At 46.6% G+C, this 17,958-nt stretch overlaps 1 pseudogene across 1 annotated transcript in view; it reads right to left on the bottom strand.

The window, feature by feature from the left end:
- Positions 1 to 383: 383 nt before the first annotated feature.
- Positions 384 to 17,958, bottom strand: part of LOC307198033 (fer-1-like protein 4) — a 48,044-nt pseudogene continuing 30,469 nt past the window's right edge. The window contains exons 31-40 of the transcript in view: positions 5,795 to 5,922; positions 5,438 to 5,608; positions 4,847 to 4,997; positions 4,138 to 4,297; positions 3,519 to 3,623; positions 2,236 to 2,334; positions 1,759 to 1,998; positions 949 to 1,203; positions 759 to 861; positions 384 to 654 (exon numbers count right to left, since the gene is read on the bottom strand). The product of the transcript in view is annotated as a fer-1-like protein 4 (transcript). The remainder of the gene's footprint in view (positions 655 to 758; positions 862 to 948; positions 1,204 to 1,758; positions 1,999 to 2,235; positions 2,335 to 3,518; positions 3,624 to 4,137; positions 4,298 to 4,846; positions 4,998 to 5,437; positions 5,609 to 5,794; positions 5,923 to 17,958) is intronic.

Genomic DNA, 17,958 nt, shown 5'->3' with positions numbered 1-17,958 from the left:
TCAAGTGTCCTAAGTGATCTGCCTTCTCTCAGGGTCGGTACAGGTTCACGGAGCACATAAAGGGCTTAGCTGCAATGGAGCAGCAGAAGCCACGGCAGATGGGGTGAGAGGGACCCAGCCACTGGCATGAGCAGGCGCAGCAGGTGAGCTGCTCGAGGGCCTGACACCTCGGTGGCCAGGGCTCCTCGGCTGTGACCCGCCGCGGGGCCCTGTCCTTCCCGGCAGCAGGGCCACATGGGCAGCCTTCCATCCTGTGCATTCATGCGCCCGAGGCCACCCAAGAACACATCTGTTCTCTGCCCCTAGTGTCATTTATTATATGCAGCATGTGTTCAGGGGACAGGGTGGATACCTCGTAAGGTTTACACAGAGAAAGCAGGGAACGCCATGATGGTTCCTGTTGGTGGGAAGGACACCAGGGGCAGGAGTTGAGGAGCTGGCATTACGAGATGAGTGTCCAAGGTCAGTCAGGGGCGGTGGAGGGGGCGGACGGTGACCTGGTTGATCAGGCCAGGCCTGGTGTAGGAGACGAGGAGAAGGAAGACAGTGATCAGCGCCGCCAGCAGCAGCAGGATGCGCCAGCACCGGCGCCAGACGAAGAAGACGGAGGTCTTCAGGGGGTTCACAAACCAGTTGAAGGAGGTTTCGGGGCAGCTGCGGGGAAGCAGGTGGTGTCGGAATGATGAGGAAGCCCCCCAGCTGCCCCCTCCCCCCTCCCCCAGGCTCTGGCCCCGCCTCCTGCACAGCACCGCCCGCACCCTTGGGCTTCTCCGAGGGCTCTGGCTCCTTGCGCCTCTTTCCCACTGGACGTTTCTCAGCCTCCTCCACAGTCAGCAGCTCAAACTCGGCTTCCACCTTCCCCTGGAAAAGGGGCGACGGAAGCCAAGTTCTTAGGCCGGCTCAGGCCTGGCCCCTGCCTGGCCCGGTTCCTGCCCTGGCCGCACCCACCGTGAGGATGTAGACGTTGCCTCCTGAGTCCAAGAACTCTTAAGTCTTCTGGCCGGCCCTTCTTCCTCTTCTTCCTCTTCTTGCCAGCCTGAGCCTCCGGCACCCGCAGCTTCACTACAGGCCACCAGCCCCGCAAGCGGCGGCAGCGAAACATATTACGCCTTGGCCCGGCCCCGTCCCGGACCAGCCACACGGAGCAGAGCTCGGGGCCCCAGGCCCCTCGCACCATGTCCAGTAGCTGCAGCTCCAAGGATCCTGCAGGTCCAGAGCTCTCTGGGTTAGGCAGGAGCTCAAGGTCTATCTGAACCAACCTCCCCTCCCTGAGAATGACACCAAGGAAAGCCGAGCCCAGAGGTAGAAAGTGACAAGATGGCTGAGAGCATCTTGGGGGAGGGGCAGCACAGCGGGATTGTAAATCGGGGCATCCAAAGTTAGAATGTGGCAGTCAGGCCACAGCTATGGACCACACACCACAGCCCAAATGTCAGCAGGTTGTCAGACCCTGATGATACAGGGCCCAAGGATGGGACCAGACCGCCAAAGCAGGGACTAAAGGCCATGGAGTCGAGTCCAGTGTAACCCGAGCTCAGGTCAAATTAGAGGATTGAGTGGGAGATTTGGGTGGAAATGGAGGTTATGGTGCTCAGAGCTGAATAAGTTCAGTAATTAGGCCAGAAAGCAGACCTAGAGTCTGAAATCCAGGATTGAGGATTGGGTTAGAGTAGGGAACCCAGGAGAGAGGGGACAGGGCAATGAGGGCAGAAATCGGGGCCAGGGGTTGAGGTAGGAGGGCAGCTAAGCAGTAGCAAGGAAGTCGTTCGCTGGCAGAGATGCAGTCATAGTCCCAGACCTGCAGGACCAGCACAGATGGCTGCCGGAACTCAGCTTCCTCCAGGGCGAAGGGTCCAGGCCAGCAACGGACGCTCACCTCTCGCTCTGTGGGCAGGTAGTCAAAGCGGAACACGAAGCGCCCTTGAAGTTCCCTCCCCTGTCAGAGAGTTGAAGTGAACGTCTGTCTCCTGCTTGTCTTGCTCCAGCCCCTTTGCCCAGCTGGAGCCAGGGGAAAGGTGCAGGCGGAGGGGATGGGCATCCGTGCTGGACGGAGCCCAGAAACCGGCTCCTCACCTAGCCTGCCCCTCCACTCACCACCAGACTGGTCCCTCCACCCAGCTCCGGGCGCCATCGAGGGCTTAGGGGACAGAGCTCTGGCTCAGCCCAGGGCCCAAGCCCCTGTTTGAAATCTCACCTCAGTGCACAGCCATGTGCCCGCTCGGCCTGTAGGCCTACCTTTTCACGTAGATGTCACTCGACATCTCTCCAGTGAGTGGGTTTGCATCATCCAGAACTACATCCTCCGTGTTCCAGATGATGACTCTGAGCTCATAGCTGAGGGATGTATTGGGGGAGGGTTTTCAGACTCTCGAGAGGGGTCCTGGGAGGGGCTGCAGGAAGGACGTGGGCCAGGGCCACTGACATGCATTGAGCACCTGATGTGTGCCCAGCCGGGTGATCAGGATGTCTGTGGTCCCTTGAAGGGACAGCCCCAGGTATCACCGACCACCCCCACCCCCCCGGATGGCACCAGGAATGGTCTGCTGACCCAAGCTGGGCCAATGGGCTTCTCCCGCCCATAAATTTGGAATCAAGACCCTGAAAGTTTGACTCAAAAAGCATCAGATGCAGAGCTGGAGCCACCACAAGCCAAAGTGCTGTGCAAGCAGAGAGAGACAGTCTGCAGAGAGACACCAAGTGGGGATGACAGCACGCAGCCCCTGGGGGACAGAAGGAAGGGCTGTGACATTCTTGATCCTACCCCAAATAGCCCTGTCCTTGTCTGTCATGAGGTTTCCTGGATATCTATTGTTTTCTTTTGCCCCGTATCAATTTCCCCTCTCTTGTTGACAGCACTCTGATTTTCTGTTGGTGACTCCCACTCCACCCCCACTACTGTCAGTCTGTGTTATCCTGGCGGGGCGGACCAACCCCTCTCTGGCTCCAGAGGTTGGTATATCACCTACGACATCACCCAGGACTGGCCAGTCAATGCATTACAGCTCCCTGATCACAAAGGTTGGTTCAGGAATCAGCATTTGACCCAAGCTGGTCCAATGAGAGTCAGCTCGAGACTTTTGCTCTAACTGGGAAAGACGTGGTTTTTTTTCCTGCTCAAGTGGTCCGGTTGGTAAGATGTAAGCCTCCACTGTTAAAAGCCACTTGGACCCCAGACTGCATAAGTCTCCATGAGAGTGACACCAAGGAAAGCAGAGCCCAGAGGTAGAAAGTGACAGATTGCTGACATCTGAAGTGCACACACCCTCCACTCAGAGTAGCTCAGGTCAAAAGGGGGTTAACTGGTATTTGGACTGTTTTAGTTGCAAGTAACAGACACCCAATTCACAATGGCTTATGAAAAAAAAAAAGGGAATTTAATGGCTCACCTATCTGAAGCCTGGATCAGCTCTGCCTGCTTCACAGGGGCCCTTGCACAGGTTTTCAGAGAGCCCTTGTCCAAGATGTGGGCTGTCCAAGATGTGCCCACCCCATGGGAGGATGGACCAGGACTCTCTTACCTGATTGGCTGCCGACGCTTGACGTCAACTGGAGGTGGGGCAGGCACATCTCCGGGGAAGATGTCAATCCACACATGAAGGGATCCCTGGGGGCACAGGAAGAGGCTAAAGGGTCTTGCTGGGTCCCACCCCCCTAACGGCCCTGTGGCCAGAGGTTGTGCCTTACCCCAGGTGGAGAGAAGAGCTGGGGTCAAGAGGGCAGATCCTGGGGTATGAGGATGAAGGTGGAGTCTGAACTGGGAATTCCAGGGTTGACGTTAGCCTGAGGGTTCAGAGATGAGGCCCCAGAAGTGGAAGGCTGAGATCAAAAGTAAGATCTACTGCTCCCAGGTCCAGATCCTAGGAATCTGGGGTAGAGGTCAGGTTGGGAGTGCCAGGTCTGAGCCTTGGTGGCCCACGGGTGGGGATCCTTCAGAACCAGAGTCCAGGGTGTAGGTATGGGGTCCAGGATGGAAGTCCAAGACTGGAGTGGGGATGCTGGGCACCAGGATCAGGAGCCGAAGTCCAAAGTGGCAGTGCCCAGGTGGAGGTCTTGGAGAAAGGGCGTCCTGGGGGCCCAGGTCCAGGACCAGGTGGGAGTCCTGGGGTTCCGGGGTTGGGTGCTGAGCCCTCCTTCAACTGCAGCAGGCCTGGGCTGCGGCGATGGTAGAGGGGCCGTGTTTCTACGTGCTCAGGTACCAGCTGGATCCCAAGCCCAGGCGTCTCCTGCCAGCGCCGCAGCACCAGCAATGCCTGGGGCTCCTCACGGACCTCACTTGCCACCTCGGAGTCCCCACTACCTACAACAAGAGGTGTGTGAGCTTGGGTTCCGCACAGTTCCCAACTCTCCTCCCTTCCTCCCCCTGCACTCAATAGACACTCTAGGCGGAGGCAGCTGCTGCATCGGACAAACCCACGGGCTGGGAGGGCAAGTCCACAATGCACAGAAAGCTCTAACAACTTTTGCCAGTGAAAAGCCAGCAGTCAGGGGGACAGTGGGGTTGGAGGCTTTGTGGCCTCTGTGCAGACCTTGCTTAGAGAACAGACCACTGGCCATATATGAAGCATGAGCTAAATTCTGCATCCGTATTTTATGTTGTATGGGACCCCTGTGTCCCCAGTTAGCTACGGCTCCGAGGGGTTCGCTAGGGCTCCCTGGAGATCTCACACTCACCAACAAAGACCACTTTCTCTCCACTATCATCCTTACTCAGCCAAAACTCAGCTCCTCTGCTTGCAGAGGGAGGCGGGCTCTTTGTGGGGCACACTAGGCTGGGCACCAGGGCCCCCCTGTACCTTGTTCTTCCATCTTGCTCCCTCTGGACTGTGCAGCGGAGAGGGGCTGGTACCTGGGGGCAGGGTCTCTGGCGGTGTCAGAGTTTGCTGCCCACCTTGACAGCCCCGGCTCGGTATTCAGGTGGGGGGAGGCCACAGGGTAGGCACAGCACCGCCAGGATCTGCGAAGGCCGAAATGCGTCACGCCAGGCACTGTAGCCATCCCTGCAGCAGAAAAGGAATGTGCCTCAGTTGGATCCACGATATGAACGTACTTGGGCACAGGGGCAGGGATGGGTGCCCTTGAGGACTTGGGATCCAGGTTTGTGACTCCTCTGCGGGACAGGTTGGCCGTAAGCCCTCGCTTACGGTAACGGTGAAAATCAAATATGCATGGCAGGTGCTCCTGTGAAGGAGATACTGATATTACCCGTCTTTCAGATGAGGAAACTGAAGCTCAGGAAAGCCAAGTGACTTATTAGTTACAGGATCCCAACTCCCAAGCCCATTTCTTGACCATTAAGCTATTATGTCTTGGTCGCAGGGGAGTCCCCTTCTATGAAATCAAAGGATCTGGACAGACAGGTGGGATGCGAACTTGAATGTCTTTGGTCAGACTTAGAATGACTCCTGAGGGCCCTGTTGGACTCACACGTCATACTGGGACGTCATACTGGGATGCCAGCCCACAGTTCGCCCTGTGGTGGCTATAGAATCGGTTTTCCAGATCAATGTGGGTCTCTCTGATGAGGTCATCAGAACCCACGAGGTCATGATCAAACACAGCCACGGTCAACTCTGGCTCAGCAGGGAGAGAGATGCTGAGCTCTAGGGCCCTGGCCAGGAGAGAGCGTGATGAGAACACCTCCACACCCTAGGAGGTGGTCTTGTGAGGGGTAGGGGTGTGAGGGGACTCAACAGCTTCTGTCCATTCCCCCACACCACATCAGCTGCCTGAGTGAGAGCCACAGGGCGGGATGGCAAAGTTGCTCTCCATTCCCAAGCCCAGGGCCCAGCCTCACTCTCCAAAGATGGGATTCAGCTACTTGAGGATGTAGCGCTCCTTGGTGTCCAGCCGCTCCCAGCCAGCGCTCACCACCACATAGGGGTCTGCTTTGCCGTTGGCGTCCGCAGGAGCCAGGTTGGTAGCCTAGGGAGACAGTATGGGGTGGAAATGAAAGAAATGTCATTGTCATAACCCGAGGTGGCTCTTGCCGGACCTAATCTCCGATTGAGTGTAAACAGGAAGTTACCAGGGAGAGATCTTCCACCTCAAGGAGTTAGCTGAGAGGTTGCACAAGATGACTTTTATTTACTTTCAAATTAATTACTGAAATACTTAAGACATACAAGTATAACAAAAGATATAATGAAGCAGAAAATATGTGGAAAGATGTATACCCTTATACATCTTACTATTCAATTTGTAACTTTCCATATTGCTTGACCTTCATTTTTTTACAATGAGCATATTTTACATTTTATTCCTTTTTTTACTTTTTAAATTAAGAATATTTTAACTAAATAAAAATAATTACAATTTTTTAATTGTATTAAAAAATAATACAATGAGCATGTGTGTGCCCTGTTTCATAAATTAAACACTACCGACAAATGTCCCCTGAGTCTCCTGAGTCCCCCTGACCTGACTTAATTCCTTTTTCATCCCTGAAGTAGCCAGACCCTTTATTTGGGGTTTCTCACTCACAGAAAAAAAAAAGGAAAAATACTTTTACTACATATACATACGTCCCCAAGCAATATATAGCACTATATTGCATGGTTTAAACTATATTTAGAAAACTTACTTTTTCTGTTTTTGATAACTGTGTAATTAAGTAAATTCATAACTTATGCATAAATTACTGAAGTGTAATTTATACACAGCAATATATTTTTAGTCTTTTTACACTCCTACCTGCCATGTATGAGAGTTCCAGTTGCCCCACATCTTTCACACCTGGTATCGTCAGTCTTTTTATTTTCGTCAATCTAGCGCTTGTGAAATTGTAGCTCATTGTGGTTTTAATTTGCATTTCCCTGCTGATGAAGCACGTTGAGCATCTTTGCATGTGCTTATTGGCCTTATATATATATTTGCTTTTGTGAAGTGACTGTTCAAATTTTTTGCTCCATTATTGAGTTTTAAATTTAAAAACATTACACTTTTAATTTCTAAACATTCTAACTGGGCCTTTCAACTTGCTGTTTATTTTTAGTAGTCTCTTGTTCCTTGCTCATTTTAAATTCATTCTTTTATTTCTTTAAACGTTTCATATATACTTATTTTACATTCTCTATCTAGTCATTCCAATATCAACGACCTTGGGGGTCTGGAATGTGTTGTTATTTTTGCTAATTCTTACTCATGGTGACTTTTTTTTTTTAAACATCTTTATTGGTGTATAATTGCTTTACAGTGGTGTGTTCATTTCTGGTTTATAACAAAGTGAATCAGCTATACATATACATATATCCCCATATCTCCTCCCTCTTGCGTCTCCCTCCCACCCTCCCATGGTGGCTTTTTTCTTTATATTTCAGTACTTTTTAATCATGATTCATGTTTTGTTTAACTCATGCTGAGGGGCTGTTGTGGGTGTTCTCTGCCAGAGAGAGCTTGTTTTCACTCCTGCCAGTTTCCTAGGCAAACTACCAGCCTGCAGCCACTTTAAAATAAATCCTCCACTTGAGGTTTTGGGGATCACACAGATGGTGGGAACTCAGGCCCTGAACTGTATTAGAGCCAGCTTGTGGTCATGGATGCTAGGGGAAACTTTTTCCCCTCTAACCAATGCCAAGTTTAAGACAGGCAAGTTTCCTTGGTGTCTCCTTCTGCCTTTCAAGTTCCTATTTTTGTTCATCCTTATGCAGAGGGTGTAATTTTGGGGGCTCCACTTTATATAAGGCCGTTCAGTCAAACTCCTCCCCTAGGTAGCCCCAGGACTTCATCTTCTGTCCTCACTGCCTGTCAACCATCCACGAGGAAGATGAGGTTTCCCAGGTCAGCAGTAAGTGTGGGGTGAAAGCCAGCTTTAGCATTCCTTTTCCCTAGGTCCCTGTTATTAACTATATTTTCTTGTTTTCTGTAATCTTGATGCTGTGGTATCTGGAGCCATACTGGCCCGGGAGAAACTGCACCTGTCAGGGATACTAATTCCTAGAGTTAGCAAACAACACACCTGCCAGAGCACCTTTCATATACAAACCAACCAATCTAGAGCCCATACAATGTCCAACCACCTCCTCTATCTGGCTCTTATACTCCAGGAAGTAATATTCCTCTGCCCTAATCATCCTCAGGGCCAGGTTCCAGACAACAAGAGACAGTGAGACAGCCCCCGTACCCCAGAGCCCACAGGAATTATTCAAACTAGCCAATCCTAAGCCTGCTTACACTGCCTTGTCCTGCCTTTACTGCAGAAACCACAATAAAGGCTCTGGCCCTCACACTTCCCTTCCTCCTTCTGCCTCTGAACTGGCCCTCATGCTTCCCCGTGTGGCCCTGCAGGGTACAGCATGCACCACCACCCCCACACACAGAAAACTGAAACAACAGACTATCTTTTCAATGGCAACCATCTCCTGATCTGTTGGCTTCACCAAACATGGATAAGAACAAAATCCTGGGTATGTTTTAAAGCAGTTCCTGCTTTTATTCTGTTTTTTTTTTTTTTTCCACTCTAAAATCTCTTACTTTCTTGGAAGCTCAGCATTGCATTTAAAAGGTTTTTTAAAAATAAATTTATTTACTTCCGGGAAGATGGCAGAAGAGTAAGACGCGGAGATCACATTCCTCCCCATAGATACACCAGAAATACATCTACACATGGAACAACTCCTACAGAACACCTACTGAACGCTGGCAGAAGACCTCAGACCTCCCAAAAGGCAAGAAACCCCCCACGTACCTGGTTAGGGCAAAAGGAAAAAAAAAACAGAGACAAAAGGATAGGGACGGGTCCTGCACCAGCGGGAGGGAGCTGTGAAGGAGGAAAAGTGTCCACACACTAGGAAGCCCCTTCGCGGGCGGAAACTGCGGGTGGCGGAGAGTGGGAGCTTCGGAGCCGTGGAGTAGAGCACAGCAACAGGGGTGCGGAGGGCAAAGCGGAGAGATTCCAGCGCAGAGGATCAGGGCCGACCGGCACTCACCAGCCCGAGAGGCTTGTCTGCTCCCCCGCCGGAGCGGGCGGGGCTTCGGTCGGAGCGCAGGGAGAGGACTGGGGTTGGCGGCGTGAACACAGCCTGCAGGGCGTTAGTGCGCCACGGCTGGCCGGAAGGGAGTCCGGGGAAAAGTCTGGACCTGCAGAAGAGGCAAGAGACTTTTTCTTCCCTCTTTATTTCCTGGTGCGCGAGGAGAGGGGATTAAGAGCGCCGCTTAAAGGAGCTCCAGAGACGGGCGCGAGCCGTGGCTAAAAGCGCGGACCCCAGAGACGGGCATGAGACGCTAAGGCTGCTGCTGCCGCCACCAAGAAGCCTGTGTGCGAACACAGGTCACTATCCACACACCCCTTCCGGGGAGCCTGTGCAGCCCGCCACTGCCAGGGTCCCGGGATCCAGGGACAACTCCCCCGGGAGAACGCACGGCACGCCTCAGGCTGGTGCAACGTCACGCTGGCCTCTGCCGCTGCAGGACCCTCCCTACCCCCGACCTGAGTGAGCCAGAGCCTCCGAATCAGCGGCTCCTTTAACCACGTCCTGTCTGAGCAAAGAACAGACGCACTCCGGCGACCTACACTCACAGGCGGGGCCAAATCCAAAGCTGAGCCCCTGGGAGCTGTGAGAACAAAGAAGAGAAAGGGAAATCTCTCCCAGCAGCCGCAGAAGCAGCGGATTAAAGCTCCACAATCAACCTGATGTACCCTGCATCTGTGGAATACGTGAATAGACAACGAATCATCCCAAATTAAGGAGGTGGACTTTGAGAGCAAGATTTATTATTCTTTCCTCTTTTCCTTTTTTTGTGTGTATGTGTATGCTTCTGTGTGAGATTTTGTCTGTATAGCTTTGCTTCCACCATTTGTTCCAGGGTTCTATCCATCCGTATTTTTGTTTTTTGTTTTTTTTTTCCTCTTAATAATAATTTTTTATTTTAATAACTTTATTATATTTATCTTACTTTATTTTATTTTACTTTATCTTCTTTCTTTCTTTTTTTCCTTCCTTCCCTCCTTACTTCCTTGCTCCCTCCCTCCCTCCCTCCCTCCCTCCTTTCTTTCTTTCTACTTCTACTAATTCTTTCTTTCTACTTTTTCTCCCTTTTCTTCTGAGCTGTGTGGATGAAAGGCTCTTGGTGCTGCAGCCAGGAGTTAGTGCTGTGCCTCTGAGGTGGGAGAGCCAACTTCAGGACACTGGTCCACAAGAGACCTCCCAGCTGCACATAATATCAAACGGCGAAAATCTCCCAGAGATCTCCATCTCAACACCAGCACCTAGCTTCACTCAACGACCAGCAAGCTTCAGTGCTGGACATCCTATGCCAAACAACTAGCAAGACAGGAACACAACACCACCCATTAGCAGAGAGGCTGCCCAAAATCATAATAAGTTGACAGACACCCCAAAACACACCACCAGACGTGGACCTGCCCACCAGAAAGACAAGATCCAGCCTCATCCACCAGAACACAGGCACTAGTCCCCTCCACCAGGAAGCCTACACAACCCACTGAACCAACCTTAGCCACTGGGGACAGACACCAAAAACAACAGGAACTACGAACCTGCAGCCTGCAAAAAGGAGACCCCAAACACAGTAAGATAAGCAAAATGAAAAGACAGAAAAACACACAGCAGATGAAGGAGCAAGATAAAAACCCACCAGACCTAACAAATGAAGAGGAAATAGGCAGTCTACCTGAAAAAGAATTCAGAATAATGATAGTAAAGATGATCCAAAATCTTGGAAATAGAATAGACAAAATGCAAGAAACATTTAACAAGGACCTAGAAGGACTAAAGATGAAACAAACAATGATGAACAACACAATAAATGAAATGAAAAATACTCTAGATGGGATCAATAGAATAACTGAGGCAGAAGAACGGATAAGTGACCTGGAAGATAAAATAGTGGAAATAACTAATTCAGAGCAGAATAAAGAATGAAAAGAACTGAGAACAGTCTCAGAGACCTCTGGGACAACATTAAACACACCAACATTCGAATTATAGGGGTTCCAGAAGAAGAGAAAAAGAAAGGGACTGAGAAAATATTTGAAGAGATTATAGTTGAAAACTTCCCTAATATGGGAAAGGAAATAGTTAATCAAGTCCAGGAAGCACAGAGAGTCCCATACAGGATAAATCCAAGGAGAAATACGCCAAGACACATATTAATCAAACTGTCAAAAATTAAATACAAAGAAAACATATTAAAAGCAGCAAGGGAAAAACAACAAATAACACACAAGGGAATCCCCATAAGGTTAACAGCTGATCTTTCAGCAGAAACTCTGCAAGCCAGAAGGGAGTGGCAGGACATATTGAAAGTGATGAAGGAGAAAAACCTGCAACCAAGATTACTCTACCCAGCAAGGATCTCATTCAGATTTGATGGAGAAATTAAAACCTTTACAGACAAGCAAAAGCTGAGAGAGTTCAGCACCACCAAACCAGCTATACAACAACTGCTAAAGGAACTTCTCTAGGCAAGAAACACAAGAGAAGGAAAAGACCTACAATAACGAACCCAAAACATTAAGAAAATAGGAATAGGAACATACATATCAATAATTACCTTAAATGTAAATGGACTAAATGCTCCCACCAAAAGACACAGATTGACTGAATGGATACAAAAACAAGACGCATATATTTGCTGTCTACAAGAGACCCACTTCAGACCTAGAGACACATACAGACTGAAAGTAAGGGGATGGAAAAAGATATTTCATGCAAATGGAAACCAAAAGAAAGCTGGAGTAGCAATTCTCATATCAGACAAAATAGTCTTTAAAATAAAGACTATTAGAAGAGACAAAGAAGGACACTACATAATGATCAAGGGATCGATCCAAGAAGATATAACAGTTGTAAATATTTATGCACCCAACATAGGAGCACCTCAATACATAACGCAAATACTAACAGCCATAAAAGGGGAAATCGACAGTAACACATTCATAGTAGGGGACTTTAACACCCCACTTTCACCAATGGACAGATCATCCAAAATGAAAATAAATAAGGAAACACAAGCTTTAAATGATACATTATACAAGATGGACTTAAATGATATTTATAGGACATTTCATCCAAAAACAACAGAATACACATTTTTCTCTAGTACTCATGGAACATTCTCCAGGATAGATCATATCTTGGGTCACAAATCAAGCCTTGGTAAATTTAAGAAAATTGAAATTGTATCAAGTATCTTTTCCGACCACAACGCTATGAGACTAGATATCAATCACAGGAAAAGATCTGTAAAAAATACAAACACATGGAGGCTAAACAATACACTACTTAATAATGAAGTGATCACTGAAGAAATCAAAGAGGAAATCAAAAAATACCTAGAAACAAATGACAGTGGAGACACGATGACTCAAAATCTATGGGATGCAGCAAAAGCAGTTCTAAGAGGGAAGTTTATAGCAATACAATCCTACCTTAAGAAACAGGAAACATCTCGAATAAACAACCTAACCTTGCACCTAAAGCAATTAGAGAAAGAAGAACAAAAAACCCCCAAACTTAGCAGAAGGAGAGAAATCATAAAAATGAGATCAGAAATAAATGAAAAATAAATGAAGGAAACGATAGCAAAGATCAATAAAACTAAAAGCTGGTTCTTTGAGAAGATAAACAAAATTGATAAACCATTAGCCAGACTCATCAAGAAAAAAAGGGAGAAGACTGAAATCAATAGAATTAGAAATGAAAAAGGAGAAGTAACAACTGACACTGCAGAAATACAAAAGATCATGAGAGATTACTACAAGCAACTCTACGCCAATAAAATGGACAACCTGGAAGAAATGGACAAATTCTTAGAAAGGCACAACCTGCCAAGACTGAATCAGGAAGAAATAGAAAATATGAACAGACCAATCACAAGCACTGAAATTGAAACTGCGATTAAAAATCTTCTAACAAACAAAAGCCCAGGACCAGATGGCTTCACAGGCGAATTCTATCAAACATTTAGAGAAGAGCTAACACCTATCCTTCTCAAACTCTTCCAAAATATAGCAGAGGGAGGAACACTCCCCAACTCATTCTACGAGGTCACCATCACCCTGATACCAAAACCAGACAAGGATGTCACAAAGAAAGAAAACTACAGGCCAATATCACTGATGAACATAGATGCAAAAATCCTCAACAAATTACTAGCAAACAGAATCCAACAGCACATTAAACGGATCATACACCATGATCAAGTGGGGTTTATTCCAGGAATGCAAGGATTCTTCAATATACGCAAATCAATCAATGTGATACACCATGTTAACAAAGAAGGAGAAAAACCATATGATCATCTCAAGAGATGCAGAGAAAGCTTTTGACAAAATTCAACACCAATTTATGATAAAAACCCTGCAGAAAGTAGGCATAGAGGGAACTTTCCTCAACATAATAAAGGCCATATATGACAAACCCACAGCCAACATTGTCCTCAATGGTGAAAAACTGAAAGCATTTCCTCTAAGATCAGGAACAAGACAAGGTTGCCCACTCTCACCACTCTTATTCAACATAGTTTGGGAAGTTTTAGCCACAGCAATCAGAGAAAAAAAGGAAATAAAAGGAATCCAAATCGGAAAAGAAGAAGTAAAGCTGTCACTATTTGCAGATGACATGATACTATACATTGAGAATCCTAAATATGCTACCAGAAAACTACTAGAGCTAATCAATGAATTTGGTAAAGTAGCAGGATACAAAATTAATGCACAGAAATCTTTGGCATTCCTATACACTAAGGATGAAAAATCTGAAAGTGAAATCAAGAAAACACTCCCAGGGCTTCCCTGGTGGCGCAGTGGTTGACAGTCCGCCTGCCGATGCAGGAGACACGGGTTCGTGCCCCGGTCCGGGAAGATCCCACATGCCGCGGAGAGGCTGGGCCCGTGAGCCATGGCTGCTGAGCCTGCGCGTCCGGAGCATGTGCTCTGCAACAGGAGAGGCCACAACAGTGAGAGGCCCATGTACCGCAAAAAAAAAAAAAAAAGAAAAAAGAAAACACTCCCATTTACCATTGCAACAGAATAAAATATCTAGGAATAAACCTACCTAAGGAGACAAAAGACCTGTATGCAGAAAATTATAAGACACTGATGAAAGAAATTAAATATGATACAAATAGATGGAGAGATATACCATGTTCTTGGATTGGAAGAATCAACATTGTGAAAATGACTATACTACCCAAAGCAGTCTACAGATTCAATGCAATCCCTATCAAACTACCACTGGCATTTTTCACAGAACTAGAAGAAAAAATTTCACAATTTGTATGGAAACACAAAAGACCCCAAATAGCCAAAGCAATCTTGAGAACGAAAAACAGAGCTGGAGGAATCAGGCTTCCTGACTTCAGACTGTACTACAAAGCTACAGTAATCAAGAAAGTATGGTACTGGCACAAAAACAGAAATATAGATCAATGGAACAGGATAGAAAGCCCAGAGATAAATCCACGCACATATGGTCACCTTATCTTTGATAAAGGAGGCAGAAATGTACAGTGGAGAAAGGACAGCCTCTTCAATAAGTGGTGCTGGGAAAACTGGACAGCTACATGTAAAAGTATGAGACTAGATCACTCCCTAACACCATACACAAAAATAAGCTCAAAATGGATTAAAGACCTAAATGTAAGGCCAGAAACTATCAAACTCTTAGAGGAAAAGATAGGCAGGACACTCTGTGAGATAAATCACAGCAAGGTCCTTTTTGACCCACCTCCTAGAGAAATGGAAATAAAAACAAAAATAAACAAATGGGACCTAATGAAACTTAAAAGCTTTTGCACAGCAAAGGAAACCATAAACAAGACCAAAAGACAACCCTCAGAATGGGAGAAAATATTTGCAAATGAAGCAACTGACAAAGGATTAATCTCCAAAATTTATAAGTAGCTCATGCAGCTTAATAACAAAAAAACAAACAACCCAATCCAAAAATGGGCAGAAGACCTAAATTGACATTTCTCCAAAGAAGATATACAGAGTGCCAACAAACACATGAAACAATGCTCAACATCACTAATCATTAGAGAAATGCAAATCAAAACTACAATGAGATATCATCTCACACCAGTCAGAATGGCCATCATCAAAAAATCTAGAAACAATAAATGCTGGAGAGGGTGTGGAGAAAAGGGAACCCTCTTACACTGTTGGTGGGAATGTAAATAGATACAGCCACTGTGGAGAACAGTATGGAGGTTTATTAAAAAACTACAAATAGGGCTTCCCTGGTGGTGCAGTGGTTAAGAGTCCGACTGCCGATGCAGGGGACACGAGTTTGTGCCCCGGTCTGGGAAGATCCCACATGCCGCGGAGCGGCTGGGCCCGTGAGCCATGGCCGCTCAGCCTGCGCGTCCGGAGCCTGTGCTCCGCAACGGGAGAGACCACAGCAGTGAGAGGCCCGCGTACCGCAAAAAAAATTTAAAAAAAAAACTACAAATAGAACTACCATATGACCCAGCAATCCCACTACTAGGCATATACCCTGAGAAAACCATAATTCAAAAAGAATCATGTACCAAAATGTTCATTGCAGCTCTATTTACAATAGCCCAGAGATGGAAGCAACCTAAGTGTCCATCATTGGATGAATGGATAAAGAAGATGTGGCACATATATACAATGGAATATTACTCAGCCATAAAAAGAAACGAAATTGAGCTATTTGTAATGAGGTGGATAGACCTAGAGTCTGTCATACAGAGTGAAGTAAGTCAGAAAGAGAGAGACAAATACCGTATGCTAACACACATATATGGAATTTAAGGGGAAAAAAATGTCATGAAGAACCTAGGGGTGAAACAGGAATAAAGACACAGACTTACTAGAGACTGGACTTGAGGATATGGGGAGGGGGAAGGGTAAACTGTGACAAAGCGAGAGAGAGGCATGGACATATATACACTACCAAACGTAAGGTAGATAGCTAGCGGGAAGCAGCCGCATAGCACAGGGAGATCAGCTCGGTGCTTTGTGACCGCCTGGAGGGCTGGGATAGGGAGGGTGGAAGGGAGGGAGACACAAGCGGGAAGAGATATGGGAACATATGTATACAGTAACTGATTCATTTTGTTGTGAAGCTGAAACTAACATACCATTGTAAAGCAATTATACTCCAATAAAGATGTTAAAATGAAAAAAAAAATTTATTTACTTATTTATATTTTATTTTTGGCTGCATTGGGTCTTCATTGCTGTGCACGGACTTTCTCTAGTTGCAGCAAGCAGGAGCTACTCTTCGTTGTGGTGCGTGGGCTTCTCATTGTGGTGGCTTCTCTTGTGGCAGAGCACGGGCTCTAGGCACGTGGGCTTCAGTAGTTGTGGCATATGAGCTCAGTAGTTGTGGCGCACAGGCTTAGCTGCTCTGCGGCATGTGGGATCTTCCCGGACCAGGGCTCAAACCCGTCTCCCCTGCATTGGCAGGTGGATTCTTAACCACTGTGCCACCATGGAAGTCCTAAAAGGTGTTTTTAACAGTATGAAGATTCCTCAAAACACTAAAAATAGAGTTGCCATATGATCCAGCAATCCCACTCCTGGGCATATATCCTGAAAAAACTATAATTCAGAAACATACAGGGAGGGCTTCCCTGGTGGCACAGTGGTTAAGAATCTGCCTGCCAATGCAGGGGACACGGGTTCAAGCTCTGGTCCGGGAAGATCCCACATGCTGTGGAGCAACTAAGCCCATGTGCCACAACTACTGAGCCTGTACACCTAGAGCCTGTGCTCGACAACAAGAGAAGCCACCACAATGAGAATCCTGTGCACCACAACAAAGATTAGCCCCCACTTGCCACAACTAGAGAAAGCCCACGCGCAGCAACGAAGACCCAATGCAGCAAAAAATAAAATAAATAAAAATTTAAAAAAAAGATACAGGGAATTCCCTGGTGGTCCGGTGGTTAGGACTCTGCGCTTCCACTGTAGGGGGTACAGGTTCGATCCCTGGTCAGGGAAATAAGATCCTGCATGTCGCACAGTGCAGCCAAAAAAATAATAACAAGTAAATAAATAAATAAAATATAACCAAAAAAAGATACATGCACCCCTATGTTCATAGCAGCACTACTCATGATAGCCAAGACATGGAAGCCACCTAAATGCCCATCGACAGATGAATGGTTAAAGAAGATGTGGTACATATATACAATGGAATAATACTCAGCCATAAAAAAATGAAATAATGCTATTTGCAGCAACATGGATGGACCTAGAGATTATCATACTAAGTGAAATAAGTCAGAAAGAGAAAGACAGATACCATATGATATCACTTATATGTGGAATCTAAAAACACTTCGTATCAGTTGACAGAAATCTTCTTCATTTTATTTTACAGCTGCATAGTACTCTGTTGTACGGACATAGCACAGTTTATTCAACCCTTCTGCTATGTATGGGCATTTAATAAGATTTGATTTTTAATGGTCTTCCATCTTTAGAAATTTTATTTTATTATTTTCAAATCTGCCCAATTTTTATAGCCTTTTGTTCTCTGCGTGTGAAATCATTTTAAACTGTTTTAAACCGTGAAGTAATTTTAAGCTGTTTTATATTTCTAATATTTGAAAATTCTAACATCCAAAGCCCTTAGAGATCTAATTCTCTTTTGTGTTGTGTCTTTCTGACAAATTTTCCTGAGATTGTTTTCTTATATATTTTATAATTTGGGACTGTGAACCCAAATTTGGTTATCTAAATCTAGGGAAGTCTGTGAAGCCTGATTTGGGACTACTTTAAGCCAGTCTCTCAACTTTGAGTTTTGTGGACTAAGCAGATAATAAAAATTCAAGTCTTAAATCAATGTGAGGGCAAAACTCTAATAGTAAATCCTCAGGGAAGACATTTTTTCTATTTCCCCCAATTGGAACAGAGGCTGAGATAGACCATTTACCTTACAGGCTTCTTTCCCAGTGGGTGGGCTTCCTCTTGCCCACCTTTCACTGAGAGTAGAGCCCTTCCTGGGTGCTGCTTTGAGCAAG

Source organism: Stenella coeruleoalba (genome assembly GCF_951394435.1).
Source record: "Stenella coeruleoalba genome assembly, chromosome: 15".
Taxonomy (NCBI): domain Eukaryota; kingdom Metazoa; phylum Chordata; class Mammalia; order Artiodactyla; family Delphinidae; genus Stenella; species Stenella coeruleoalba.
The sequence above is the reverse complement of the archived record's forward strand: the minus strand, read 5'-3'. Positions and strand labels throughout refer to the sequence as shown.